At 47.4% G+C, this 13,622-nt stretch overlaps 1 protein-coding gene across 1 annotated transcript in view; it reads right to left on the reverse strand.

The window, feature by feature from the left end:
- Positions 1-13,622, reverse strand: part of LOC144769251 (uncharacterized) — a 434,380-nt gene that overhangs the window by 289,330 nt on the left and 131,428 nt on the right. Inside the window, exon 2 of the mRNA XM_078653312.1 lies at positions 9,695-9,721. The gene's annotated coding sequence lies outside the window, so the exon portion shown is untranslated. The remainder of the gene's footprint in view (positions 1-9,694; positions 9,722-13,622) is intronic.

Consider the following 13,622-nt stretch of genomic DNA (forward strand, 5'->3'; position numbering starts at 1 on the left):
AATAGTTTCTCAGTAATTGTATTCCATGAAATCGTTTTTCTATGAAATCACATACAACCTAAAACCACAATTTATAAAAAAACCTGAACCTAGAAGTGTGAAGTCGTCTGAGAAAACAGGACCTGATCTCTCCAGACTAGTCCCCAGAGAACAAGCGAGTCTTTACTCTTTTTTTGTATGAAGGTAGGTTAGTATATTGTCTCTGGTGAAGGGGTGGGCCACTCTACATTTTTGACCCCAATAAATAAACATTGCTCTGCAGTGGCTATCTTCATGTATGAAGCAGTAAGTGCAGACTTAGCCTGGGCAGGACAAAGGTACTGCCCTGGGCAGTACCACAGGGTTGAGTCAAGTCTAATCAATCAATCAATCAATGACACTTGTAAAGCGCGCTACATACCCGTAGGGTCTCAAGGCGCTGGGGGGGGGGGGGGTGCCGCTACTGCTCGAACAGCCAGGTCTTCAGCTTCCTCCTGAAGGAGAGGTGGTCTTGGGTCAGGCGCAGGTCGGTCGGGAGGGAGTTCCAGGTCTTGGCAGCCAGGTAGGAGAAGGACCTTCCTCCTGTAGTCGCTCTTCGGATGCGGGGGACGGCGGCGAGGGCGTGGTTGGCTGATCGAAGGTGGCGTTTGGGAGCGTAGAAGTTGACTCGGCTGTTGAGGTAGCTCGGGCCTTGGTCGTGTAGGGCTTTGTGTGCGTGGGTGAGGAGGCGGAAGGTGATTCTTTTGCTGACGGGGAGCCAGTGAAGGTCTCTGAGATGTCCGGAGATGTGACTGGTTCGTGGGATGTCGAGGATGAGTCTGGCTGAGGCGTTCTGGATCCGCTGGAGTCTCTTCTGGAGCTTGGCGGTGGTACCGGCGTAGAGGGCGTTGCCGTAGTCCAGTCGGCTGGTGACGAGGGCCTGGGTGACGGTCCTCCTGGTCTCGGTGGGGATCCACCAGAAGATCTTCCGTAGCATGCGTAGGGTGTTGAAGCACGCCGAGGAGACGTTGTTGACTTGCCTGGTCACGGAGAGGGAGGAGTCCAGGATGAAGCCCAGGTTGCGTGCATGGTCTGTCGGTTTGGGTGCGGTGCCCAGGGCGGGAGGCCACCAGGAGTCGTCCCAGGCGGAGGGTGAAGAGCCCAGGATGAGGACCTCCGTCTTGTCCGAGTTCAGTTTCAGGCGGCTGGTCGTCATCCACTCGGCTACCTCCTTCATCCCTTCGTGCAGGTTGGCTCTGGCGGCGGCGGGGTCGTTGGTCAGGGAGAGGATCAGCTGGGTGTCGTCGGCGTAGGAGATTATGCTGAGGTTGTGTTTGCGTACGATGGCCGCGAGGGGGCTCATGTAGACGTTGAAGAGGGTGGGGCTCAGAGATGATCCTTGAGGGACGCCGCAGATGACTTCGGAGGCCTCTGACTTGTACGGTGGTAGGCGGACTCTCTGTGTTCTTCCGTCGAGGAAGGAGATGATCCATTCCAGCGCCTTGTCCTGGATTCCGACGTTGCTGAGGCGCTGCACTAGGGTGCGGTGGCAGACCGTGTCGAATGCCGCGGAGAGGTCTAGGAGGATGAGGGCCGCTGTTTCTCCATTGTCCATCAGGGCTCGGATGTCATCGGTGGCGGCGATGAGGGCGGTCTCGGTGCTGTGGTTGGCTCGGAAGCCGGACTGTGAGGGGTCGAGGGATCCGTTCGTCTCGAGGAAGGCGGCCATCTGCTTGTTGACGGTCTTCTCGATGACTTTGGCTGGAAACGGGAGGAGCGAGATGGGGCGGTAGTTCTTGAGGTCGGTGGGGTCCGCTGTTGGTTTCTTGAGTAGAGCGCTGAGTTCGGCGTGTTTCCAGCTCTCAGGGAAGATGGTGGTGTCGAAGGATGTGTTGATGATGTCTCGCAGATGGGGTGCGATGACAGCGTCGGCCTTGTTGAAGACGTGGTGAGGGCAGGGGTCGGTCGGCGATCCGGAGTGGATGGAGTTCATCGTGCGGATGGTGTCTTCGGTGCTGATCGGGGTCCAGGCGTGGAGGGTGGTGGTGGGGGGTGGTTGTTTGGTCATGGTGTGCGTTGGTTGGTTGTTGAAGCTGTTGTGTATGTCCGCGATCTTGTTGTGGAAGTATGAGGCGAGGGAGTTGCAGAGGTCTTGCGATGGGGTGATGTCGTTGTTTCCTGCGCTGGGGTTGGAGAGCTCTTTCACGATGTTGAAGAGTTCCTTGCTGTTGTGTGCGTTGTTGTCCAGCCTGTCCTTGAATGCTGTTTTCTTGGCGGCGCGGATCAGCTGGTGGTGTTTCCGGGTGGCAAGCTTGAAGGAGGTCCTGTTGTCCGGTGTCGGATCCCTTCTCCAGACTTTCTCGAGGGCTCGGCAGTTCTTCTTGGAGCTCTTGAGTTCGTCGGTGAACCAAGGGGCCTTCTTGCTGCCGGGTCTGCTGGGCGGGGTCCTCAGTGGGGCGAGTTCGTCCGCGCAGTTGCTGATCCACTTCGTGAGGTAGTCGGCGGCCTGGCTGGGGTTCGCTGAGCTGGCAGGAGGGTGCTGGCTCAGGGAGGTGGCGAGCTGGTCTGCTGTGATCGTGTTCCAGCTTCTGCGGGCGGCCTGTTGTTGGTGGTGGTGGGTCGTCGTTCTCTTGAAGGTGAAGTGGACGCAGCTGTGGTCCGTCCATTGAAGCTCTGTGGCGTGGCTGAAGTCGATGTCTGTGCTGGAGGAGAAGACGGCGTCGAGTGTGTGTCCGGCGAGGTGGGTGGGGGTGGACACCAGTTGCTTGAGTCCCAGGTTGGCGAGGTTGTCGAGCAGGGTGCTGGTGTTGCGGTCGTTGTTGTTCTCCAGATGGAAGTTGAGGTCTCCCAGGAGGATGTAGTCAGCGGAGGGGAGGGCATGCGGGCTGACGAAGTCGGCGATGTCCTCGCTGAATTGTGTGCGTGGTCCAGGGGGTCGGTAGATCAGGGTGCCTCTGAGGGTGGTGTTCGGGTTGGCGTGGATCTGGAAATGCAGGTGTTCGGCGCTGGTCAGGGTGTTGTCGGTGCTGGTCGTGAGACGGATGGTGTTCCTGTGGATGATGGCGATGCCTCCTCCCAACCGGTTGGCGTTTCGGTCCCTCCGGACGATCTTGTAGCCCTCTGGGATAGCGATGGCGATGTCGGGAGCTGAGGAGGTGTTCATCCAGGTCTCCGTGAGGAAGGCAACGTCAGGGGCTGTGGTGTCGAGGAGGTTCCAGAGTTCGATGGCGTGTCTGTGGACGGAGCGGGTGTTGAGCAGGATGCACTTGAGGTGGGTACTGCTGGTGTTCGATTTGGCGGGTGCTGGTGCGAGGCTGGTCCGGATGCAGGAGAACTTGCAGGCGTGGCAGCTGAAAGGTCCGTGGGTACGTCGTGGAGTGGCTTGATGGCAATCTGGGAGTCGGTCGGTGTTGAGAGCGGTGAGGGTGGCGGCTGAGTACGTCAGGCGGGTAGGTCGAGATCTTCGAGGTCCAGGGGTCCTGGCGCTGGGCGCGGTCCAGGCGCGGACGGGCGCAGACGGGCTTACCTTTGGCGCGCCTTCGGCGCACAATCGGCGCGCCCGCTGCGCGTGACCGCTGCGCGTTCGCACGGTCGCCATTTAAGGCGAAGTGCGCGGGTGGGCGGAGCAGCTGGGAGGCGGGAGCGGGGAGGGAAACAGAAGAGAAAAAGGGGCGGGGCTAATGGCGGTGGCGGGAAGCGGGAGCGGGGGGCGGCGAGGTGGGCGGGGAAGCAGGAAGGGGACAGGCACAATTTGCAGAGGAGTGCAAAACACGACGGGAACGGCAAATACAAAAAACAAGCACAAATTCAAGAAAAAACGGGGGAAAGAGACGGTAGCACACGATCTGGGGCACAGGGAGAAAACAAGCACAAATACCAGTCAAAAACGGGGGAAAAAGACAGTAACACACGATCTGGGGCACAGGGAGAAAACAAGCACCAATACCAGTCAAAAACGGGGGGAAAAGACAGTAACACACGATCTGGGGCACAGGGAGAAAACAAGCACAAATACCAGTCAAAAACGGGGGAAAAAGACAATAACACACGATCTGGGGCACAGGGAGAAAACAAGCACAAATACCAGTCAAAAACGGGGGAAAAAGACAGTAACACACGATCTGGGGCACAGGGAGAAAACAAGCACAAATACCAGTCAAAAACGGGCGAAAACCAAAGGAGAGCGCTCAGGGCGGCAGCGAGGCCGGCGCTGAGGCAGAGGCAGGCACTGGGGGCACACGCAGCAGCTGGTGGCCGTGCGGCGCGGGGGTGTCCCACAAGTGGGTCTAATGTGGAGATCTTTGATGATGCAGGATTTTGTATATTTGGACTAGCTAGTTGAACTAGACCCAAGATCCAATGTGACAACCCGAAGGGCTGAAAGCAGACCCAGGAGCTAGAGCAACAATTGGAGGTACAGGAAATATGCTCCAATCTCAAAAGATTAGCCACTCTACTTGCTGGTTAATGTAGATTATTGTGTGGATTAGTTTCTCCAGGCACCAAAGTAGAGTCTACAGGAATCATCAACAAGGGAGCCAATAACAGGCATTATGAGGTAGTGCTGGTTTTCTGAACTTTGAGTTTTATAGAAGGTGTGGCTGTGACTGAATGAAATGACCCTGAGAATTAAGAGCCAGCTAGGGAGTTACAGGCTAGAGAGTGCAAGGGCAACAAAGACAAGAGTGGAACCACAACAAACTGCAACCACAGTGTTAACACTACACAGCACAAGCTGAACTGTGGGTGTAGTTTACACACTGCAATACCGCTGAAATAAACTGAGAGCATTAGGTACACATCCATTTGGGTAGTTTTAAAGGCCTGTACCAGTTGCATTCAGCGGTCCAGATCACCGAAAGGCAGAGCAACATCGGATAACATCAACTTTGTGTTTTCTAGATGCACTGTGAGGCTGGTCCTGGCACGGATTCAGAACTGTTCCTGTCCTGGAGATTCACATTGAGTTTTTGACACCCTCAGTGCATATCACATTGTGGCTCACTCCAGAATTTGTAAGAGTTGTGTGCACTGCGACTCGCAGATACTAAAGAGTGATAGAGATCCTGAGACCATTCATGCCAGTCAGATCCAATCAGATACTCGAAGTTCTGAATTTATAATGGTTTTATTAGAGCCAAGCGCGAGGAAATAAACAGGTCAGGCTTAAAAAGCAAGAGGCCCCATGCCATGAGTGACAGTCCAGGCTTTCAAGCAAAAATCAATGTGCTTTGGCTAAGGTGTGGGTGAATATGCCACACTTGTCATCGAACAAAATTGATAGGTCCTAAAATACCAGACAGACTCGAAACCCCAAATCCATGGACTTTTTGGTTCTGTAGGCAGCTGCTGCGCTTGTCCTCAACCCATATTCGTCCCACACAAGGAGAGCGCACCAAATGCTACCCGAGCTCTCCCCTCATATATTGTCCTTCCACCTGCCACCCATACAACAGCCTTAAAAAAAGCCCCTAAACCCATTTACCCCCTTCTTCAAAGAGCCAGTGCATGGATGCAGTTTTAGGCTAGTTATAGTTCTGAAATGGGAAAAAAGTGAAACTAGACCTGGTGTTCCCTGATTTGCATGTTATTCCCCATTCTGTGGGAAATGACTAATAATCCCTGTATTTTGTTTTGTGTATACTGGCTGGAATAGCTAACTCTGGGATCCTCGCACCAAAATACAGGAACTCATAATAAGGCCTAGAAACCTTGTTTGTAAGCTTTACCGAGCTTCAGAATTCTCTTCAAAAACAGTTACTTCATGCGCGGACTATTATTGTGTGGTGGAAAGGAACACAATTACTACTGCCACTGAATTGTCTTCAGCCCAGAGGGGCGGGGAATACACCATGTTTACCAGGGAAGAATGCAGAGTAAGGGAACCAAAGAACGTAAATATCGGAGGAGTTGGAGCATCAAGAGGCAAGTACGTGACAGGAAAGAAATAAAATGTGATGGGAGATGGTGTAAAGAGCTGGTCATGAAACAAGGATTAGGGCTCTCCTACTGGTTGGACAGATGAAATCCTGGGGAAATTGACTATACAATGACTGTTAGACCGGGGCAAACTACATAGCCGGATCTGACAGCGCTCCTCCCCTCTCCCTTCACCCCCCCCCCCTACTGCTGCGTATTACCCTTGTACACTGGAAAATGGACATACCATATACCACCTTCAGAACGCCACATGCCCCAAAAATACCTCTGCTGGGACTCCCCACAACAGTTGGAATTCTCACAATGAGACGACCGTGCTCCTGGGTGTGGGGTGGGGCCATGATGGTTGGAACACTATTTGGAGATAACACCCTCTTGAATCACACAGATTGTACCCATGCTCAGGGCCACCGGACTCACTGTTTCTAACAAATGCTAGCATCACACAATATATACAACAACACTGGGCACCTGATGGTGCCGATCCACCTATGCACAAATTTGTACAAGCAATGTATACAATGGGGAATGGTAGACACCTGATCAGATGGTTGTACTGGGGACTCCATGCACATCTCACTAACACCCTTACGTACTAAATGGGAAGAGGACTTGGGTCTAGAACTTCGGGATAAGGAATGGACCTTCCTGCTTGAATAACCTAAGAGAATCTCCCGAAATTCTCAATTCAAATGTATTCATATTGCCATATTACATTGGGCATATCTCATGCCCCATAGACTTCATTCAATGTTCCCTGCCGTGTCCCCTGCGTGTCCCCAATGTCATGCCCAGGACGCTAATTTGCCACCTGTTATGGGCGTGCCTTGTGATATCTCCTATTGGGCACAGATCCAAACTGCGCGAATGGAACTGGCCGAGAGAGACACTTTGGCAATCACGAGAATACTGTATTCTGGGGCTGTTTCCACAACCCAAGGGCGCTAGAGTAATGACACAATTCGCAGGCTTAGTGCTATTTATTAGCTAAACGACTTGACTCTGTGCTGGAAGTCCTCAGCTTCGCTTATCTGAGTGGAGGTGGGAAAAAACCTACAGCTATGGAGTGGGATGCATTATTGGAATCTTTTAATCCTCAAGAGACCAATGACACCGGACTTACTACCCCAGAAAACCCCAGAATATACGGTACCTGATGACCCCCTGGAGTGACATTAGTCTCACACTTCATGGTATAACTGAGTAGGAATCCCCGATGTAGGATGACGGCTAAACTACACAACATCAATACTACCTGTTCACCAGGAAACCATTGGGCTCATTGGCTGCAACCACATACTATTACTACTCCTCCTTTGCATAACACAACAAGATGTATGCACACGGTGACAAGGTCTAGTTTAGGAGAGGGAGAGGTTTCTTTTCGTTTACAGATCACATTACATGTATTTTAAGGACACATTCATGATGATGCGCTTCACGTACTGCACCATAAATTCTCCTTATAAGCACGGATATTATATAATACGTTTGTTGCTCCGGTGAAATGTTTTCATATATATGTTTCTTCTAAAAAATAGGAAAGTGTCTGTCACTTTTTTTTTCACATTGAAAAAGCAAAAAAGTTCTGTCTAAAACAAAATGAAACAGAGATTAGGGCAGGGTTCCTACTCACTTTCTACTGTTGGACGGGGCTCCTGCATAAACTCCTGTTAGCCCAGCCTGTGAGAAGGGTTAGGCGTGAGAATCCAGCGACCTCACAACTCATGACTGTGTACATTAAGCTTTAGATTCCATCTACATAAAAAGCTTGGTTTGTGTGAGATAAACATGCGCCGGTGCATGTCACACCCGTACCTACCACAACTGCAGTAGCGTCTGTCAACAACTGAAAGTGGCAAGACGGCAAATTGGTGAAAAAAGGTTTGTGCCGACTCGAGGAATATTAAAACTTGACATGCATGCAATGAACACTAAAGAAATTGCTGAAATGCATTACATTATCGTTTTAAAGTTAAAATGTTTAACCGGTCCTTAATGTGTGCCTGCTTTTACCGGTGCTCGGAACACCTGCACTTAATTCTTAACACCTGCACTCGTTTTTGACAGTCCACCACATGGAGAAGCTGTCTCCCTAATTTCAAAAGAACACAGTATCTAGCAATGTAAAATAAACTAAAACGTGTTTAGGCCACCGTTACTGGCAACACGGGCAGAAGCTGTGGGCGTTGCAAGCTGCAGTGACTTCCTAAGTGTTACCTTGGGTCCTGGTACTTCTAGTTCTACAAATTAAGCACTGTGTTTCTTTGTCAGTGAGTTGCCGGTTGTTGATTTAGTTTACATTGAAAAAAATTCTATGAAAAATATACTCTTACCTGGCTGTACATCCTCCGGTCTAGGTGTTCTCCAGACATCCAGTGCGAGCCCCAGTCACACCCTTAACCAGCATGAAAGAGGCACCAGGATTGGATGAAGCAAGCTGTCTTAGCGCTCACTAAGGCCCTGGAGGCCTGTGCTTGCTCTCCACCCCGCTGTGTAAGACAGCTCGGGTTGGAGAGGTGTGAAATGTGCATGTCTGGCAGGCAGTCAGAAGACGGCAGGTGAAAGTTACATGTGCACTTTGAAACTAAGTGCCCACCCAGGGCCGGCTCTAGGCATGTGCAAGCTGTGCACCTGCACAGGGCCACCAAACCCCAGGGGCCACCACGCCAATATATATCCTTAATATATTAATCCTCTGAGGATGGATACATATTGGCGTGGTGGCCCCTGGCAGGGATTTGGCGGCCACCGGCTCTGTTCCACTTCTAAACACCCTGACCCCCTCCCCTCTTTACTGGCCTGCGCGCTCCGCCCCGCCCGGGCCCCCTCTTCCGGGCCCCCTACCTACGCTCCTTGCCCAGGGCCACCATGAGCCTAGAGCCGGCCCTGGCCCACCACTCCGCCCTGCTACCCAGCAGCAATGGCCCTGCCCTACCCCAACACTCAGCTCGGGATAAAGTGGAGAAAACTAAAATGGTAATAAATTAACTTTATCACCATCACCATTTTATTTTTCGTCTCTCTGCAGCATTTTATTTAGTGGGGCGATGCTCCTCCGCCCCAATGAAGGAACCGCGGTTGTTGCTCAGGACTTTAAACAGAGCTCCGACGCCTTACCTCTTCAAACATCGGTCTCCTGCTGAGACAGTGTGAGGAACCACTGATTCCACTGGATCACTTTCGACACTAAAGTTACTAATCATGTAATACAACTGTAACAAAGTAATACATTTCAGAAGATCACAACTGTTGCAATAGAGACAAATAAAAAGTAATCCAACTAAGCATGACAGTGTCCCCGAGTATGGTTACTTTTTATCGCACAATGCAAAGGCCCTCAGATACACATAGTTTACTACTTCAGTGTTAAAAAGCGTACTATATGAGCAATGTCAAAATCTCATGTCCAAAACAAAAATACCCAAATTAGACTCTTAAAAAACCCTTTTGATGAAACGAGAACATAACTATGGTTCGCAGATGAATAGGTCAAGTGAATAATGATGGTCTGCTTCAGCTGCGATTTAACATCCTGCCTCAGAGAGGTCCAGGGCTGTAAATATTGGGCAATTTATTTCTGAAATTCCCTCATTACGCTATTTTGAACTTTTTATATTACCATTAGTTCCTTTCATGTTCTTTTTTAAACGTTTTTATCACGATTCTTTTTTTGCAATGTGTGTGTTTTCTTTCAGTGCTGTAACTTAAGGCATCGGTGGTGATTTTAAAACAGTATTTTGAAGCATGCAAGTGTAAATCATATAAATATAAACATTTCGGAGACGGTACTTACTGGCTTGCCATCCAAACCAAGTGGACCCTAGAAGAAGCAAGACGCCTTTAGTGACAGAATTTAAAATGTGTACATAGCACAGGGCCAAAAAACACAGTGAGTATAGGCATCATAACTAGGCAGTGGGTAAATGGAAATATTGCAAATAAAAGATGTTACGCAGGATGAAGGTTAAGAAGAAAAAGTTCATAGGTTAGTATTTAAATGTAGAAAAGAAAACTCTAGTAGCTTTGGTAGCTGCCCTTGTAGAACGGAACAACTTCAGTACGGTTGCTTAACATCAGCTTTCAGTGGACAGTTGCAGGATAGAACATAGTTCACATGAAATACTATGAAGGGGCAAAACATAATACATTTGCAAACATTTCTTATACATATTATAGTAATTTCTCCATACTATTTTTTTACACTGCATGAACATACAGAGACGCACACGAAACGCGCACATACATATGAAAAAAAACCTCACATACAAGGGACTCCAGAATGAATTAATGGAACCCATGCCACAAATGTTTCTTTCCTTGCAAACTGTTACACCTGTGTTTTTTCCTGCTGTTTGAACAGTATTGTGAATGGATCAATATTTCCCAGTGCAAAAGAGTAACCCCATTGCCATTCATCAACCACACTTCTAAAGTTACTACAGCCAAAATAGACCAAAATAGCAGTAAATGTACTTCTGCTCAGAACTGGAGTAAGACAAGTACCACACATGGTCAAACATTGGCACTGCAACACTCTTCCATCGAAAATAATAGAGGTAAGGACTTAAAATAAACCCCATAGGCAGGTCTGAACTAGGAACCGAAAACGCCCCAGGCAAACTGCCTAGCCAGCTCCGAGAGTGTGGGTTTGGGGTGCGGCTGAGCTGTTTGGCAGGCCCGATTTCGTCCGATCTTGTTACAGGGGGGCGATATTGCAGCTATGCTGGAAAACCTGCCCCCGGTAACAAAAAAATGACCCCCAGGGGCCCAAAATGGACCCCTACACAGGCGGCCCACCGGGGAAACGCCTGGTGCCCGCTATGGCCAGTTCGGCTCTGCCCAAAGGAGATGTTGTTGAAAAAAATTACTTAAATAGGTACAATATAAATACATTTAATTTAATGTTAAAAAGTCATATAAAAATAAAAAAAATCTTACTGCACCATAGTAATAACCCTTTTTGAATTAAAAAAAATAATGCAGCATTAATTTTTACTAACACATAATTAAATCAATTTTAATTCTATACACCACTTTTAATAATTATTAATACATGATAATTCTTTTTTTTTTTTTACCTCCGGTGGGTTTTTTTATTTAAACTTCGAAAAAATCATTTTTACTTCTTTGAAAATATTGAAGGTAATTACATTTAAATCAAGTTAAAAGGCAGTAGCTCTTTTTTTTTTTTACATCGTTCCACATTCAAAATAAATATACAAAATGAATTTGCAATCATATTTAACATAAAAATATTTTTTGTAATTCTTTTTCCAAGTTGAGTAAACTTTTCACTATATTTTAGAATGGTGAGATCTCCAACACTGGGGTGGAAATCTCTCTTTGGACAATAACTAAAGACGGAAAGATCTTCTCTAACCAAACTCCGGTGAACAAGACTCTTAGTTCCATAAAGGTAACCTATCCATGAGCGCATTTCAAATAAGGATCATAAGAGGGAATTATATCCAGGACGCCCTCCACTCACATACTTCACAAAACAACAAGACGTGGTTATAAAAAACAGATGACAACTTTAAACAATCCCTGCCAAATGGATAGCATGTCTCACTCCTTGGTAAGGCTATGCTTACTTATCTAGTCATGCCCACCCATATGGCATTATATTATCCATTAGGTTTGTGACCTGAACTGGGTGGTTGATGAGTTTTTTATAATGATTAACACATATGAGTGGGCATGACTAGATAAGTAAGCATAGCCTCACCAAGGAGTAAGACATGATACCCATTTGGCAGAGATTGTTTAAAGTTGTCATGTGTTTTTATAACCAGTCTTGTTGTTTTGTGAACCTATCCGTGAGCACCAAAGGGCTGTGCAAATTGTAAAAGTGATTTTGAAAAACCCAGACAACATAATATAAGAAACTGTACAGGTAAATATGACCTTTTATTTTAAAGTCTGTAAACAAATGTTGTGGATTGGTGAATAATGTACTTTTAAAATACATTAGTTGAACAAATCATGCAGGAGTTAATTAGAAGAAAGATACATCATCTGTTATAAAGGTGTGAGGGGGCAAAATATTCCTGCTGTACCACTTTCTGTGAAATAAATAAGACTTCACTTTGTATGACAAGGAGAAATGGTTTAAATATCGTTTTTGTGCTACAAATAATTAGTTTGATCTCACACTGAACCTGGATGCTTACGTATGTTTATTTTATATCAACAATATTATTTATTATGTGGAAAACAGTTGTTCCTAAGCACTTCCATCCTCAGGAATGTGGCACTGCAAAGCCGGCTTCCCAACAACATATCTGTGGGGGTAAATTAGTGTGCAGAAACCTTACATGCCTATGAATTTCTGGATGGTGTCCTGGAAGCTATGATCAAAGCAATGTGACTCTTATATTTTTGAATACCTAATGTTAAACATGCCTTTACAAAAGTATTTTATTTTACATTTTCCAAAACATGACCCAGATTCCAGTTATCGCAGGGCTGAACAAAGGATCTGATGAAAACTTCAAATGAACATATCACAATACAAAAATATATCTGAAAGAGAACATCTTTCATTTTCAGAGCATATATATCGGATACGGGCAACTTTTCCTTCATATTGTTTATTACAATGGGCTCTGGTGGGGAAAACTAACTGTGACCATTTAAGATGTCACAGAGTGGATACGATACCACCATGGTATTATATCATGAGAAAGATGGAGGTAGCCTGCTTGAAATCAAAGAAGATAGGCCATCGTCTTTCTGAAAACAGCACAGTGTGGAAGTGTAGTATCAAAGATGCCCTCACCTGGCTGCAGGTTGAGGGTCATCCACGCACTGTCCAATCAGAAAGAATGTAGATAGATTTCGTGATCAGCCCATCTTACCTGTGAGCCTGCATTCCCAGCGGGTCAATATAATTGCCAATTGAATCACTTTGAAATGACTGTTGGAAGTAGAGAGCACTTCATAAAAACTTTAAAACAAAATAAAATTAGGTGAGACTAGGATGAGAGGGTAGACTGGCCTACGCACTTGAGACACATCTCCACGAGGACACCACCACTGCTGGATTACTAAAAGAGTACCACCCACCCCTACATTCAGCTTTTCAAATTCATCTTGCATGGAAGAATGAGAAATGCATATTTGTGTTATTGGGTACTCACATCCACCTCCAAACATTATAGGGACCTTTGCTTGACTTGAGCTGGTGAAGGCCACCAGCACTCATTTTTAGCGATTTCTAAAAGCAAGAGAGGTAAAAATACAAAAAGGAGAAAGAAGGAGAAAAAGAAAGATAGAAAACCTGGTAGGATGTGACTGGTAGTGAAGTAAAGAGGCAAGAGGTGGGGTCAAAAATATGCATTCAGAGTGCCAACATTTAATAGCAACGGCTGCAGGCTTCTTAGCGGAGAGCTTTGGTGGCACAGGCATTCATTTTTAGGTTTCGCCTCGCCGAAAGCTGCGCAGCAGACTTTCGCGCAGGCGAAATCTTATGAGTTACAGTATGAATGTTTGTGCTGCCTCTCTGTTCCATTGGCTAGCGCCATAAATGGAGGCTAGCCATTGGAACAGAGATCTGTCCGTCATGGCCAGACCAGATTTGTGGGCGTTCCCGACAGTTTTTCGCATTTTGCCCACGTCATGCGGCTGTGGGCGTGTTCATTTTTTTTTTTGGGGAGGTTTTTTTTGGTCATTCCGCCGAAAGCCGCCGGAAGAAGTCGTCCTTGGTGAGTGCTTGCTGT

This window comes from Lissotriton helveticus, chromosome 7 (genome assembly GCF_964261635.1).
Source record: "Lissotriton helveticus chromosome 7, aLisHel1.1, whole genome shotgun sequence".
Lineage (NCBI taxonomy): Eukaryota > Metazoa > Chordata > Amphibia > Caudata > Salamandridae > Lissotriton > Lissotriton helveticus.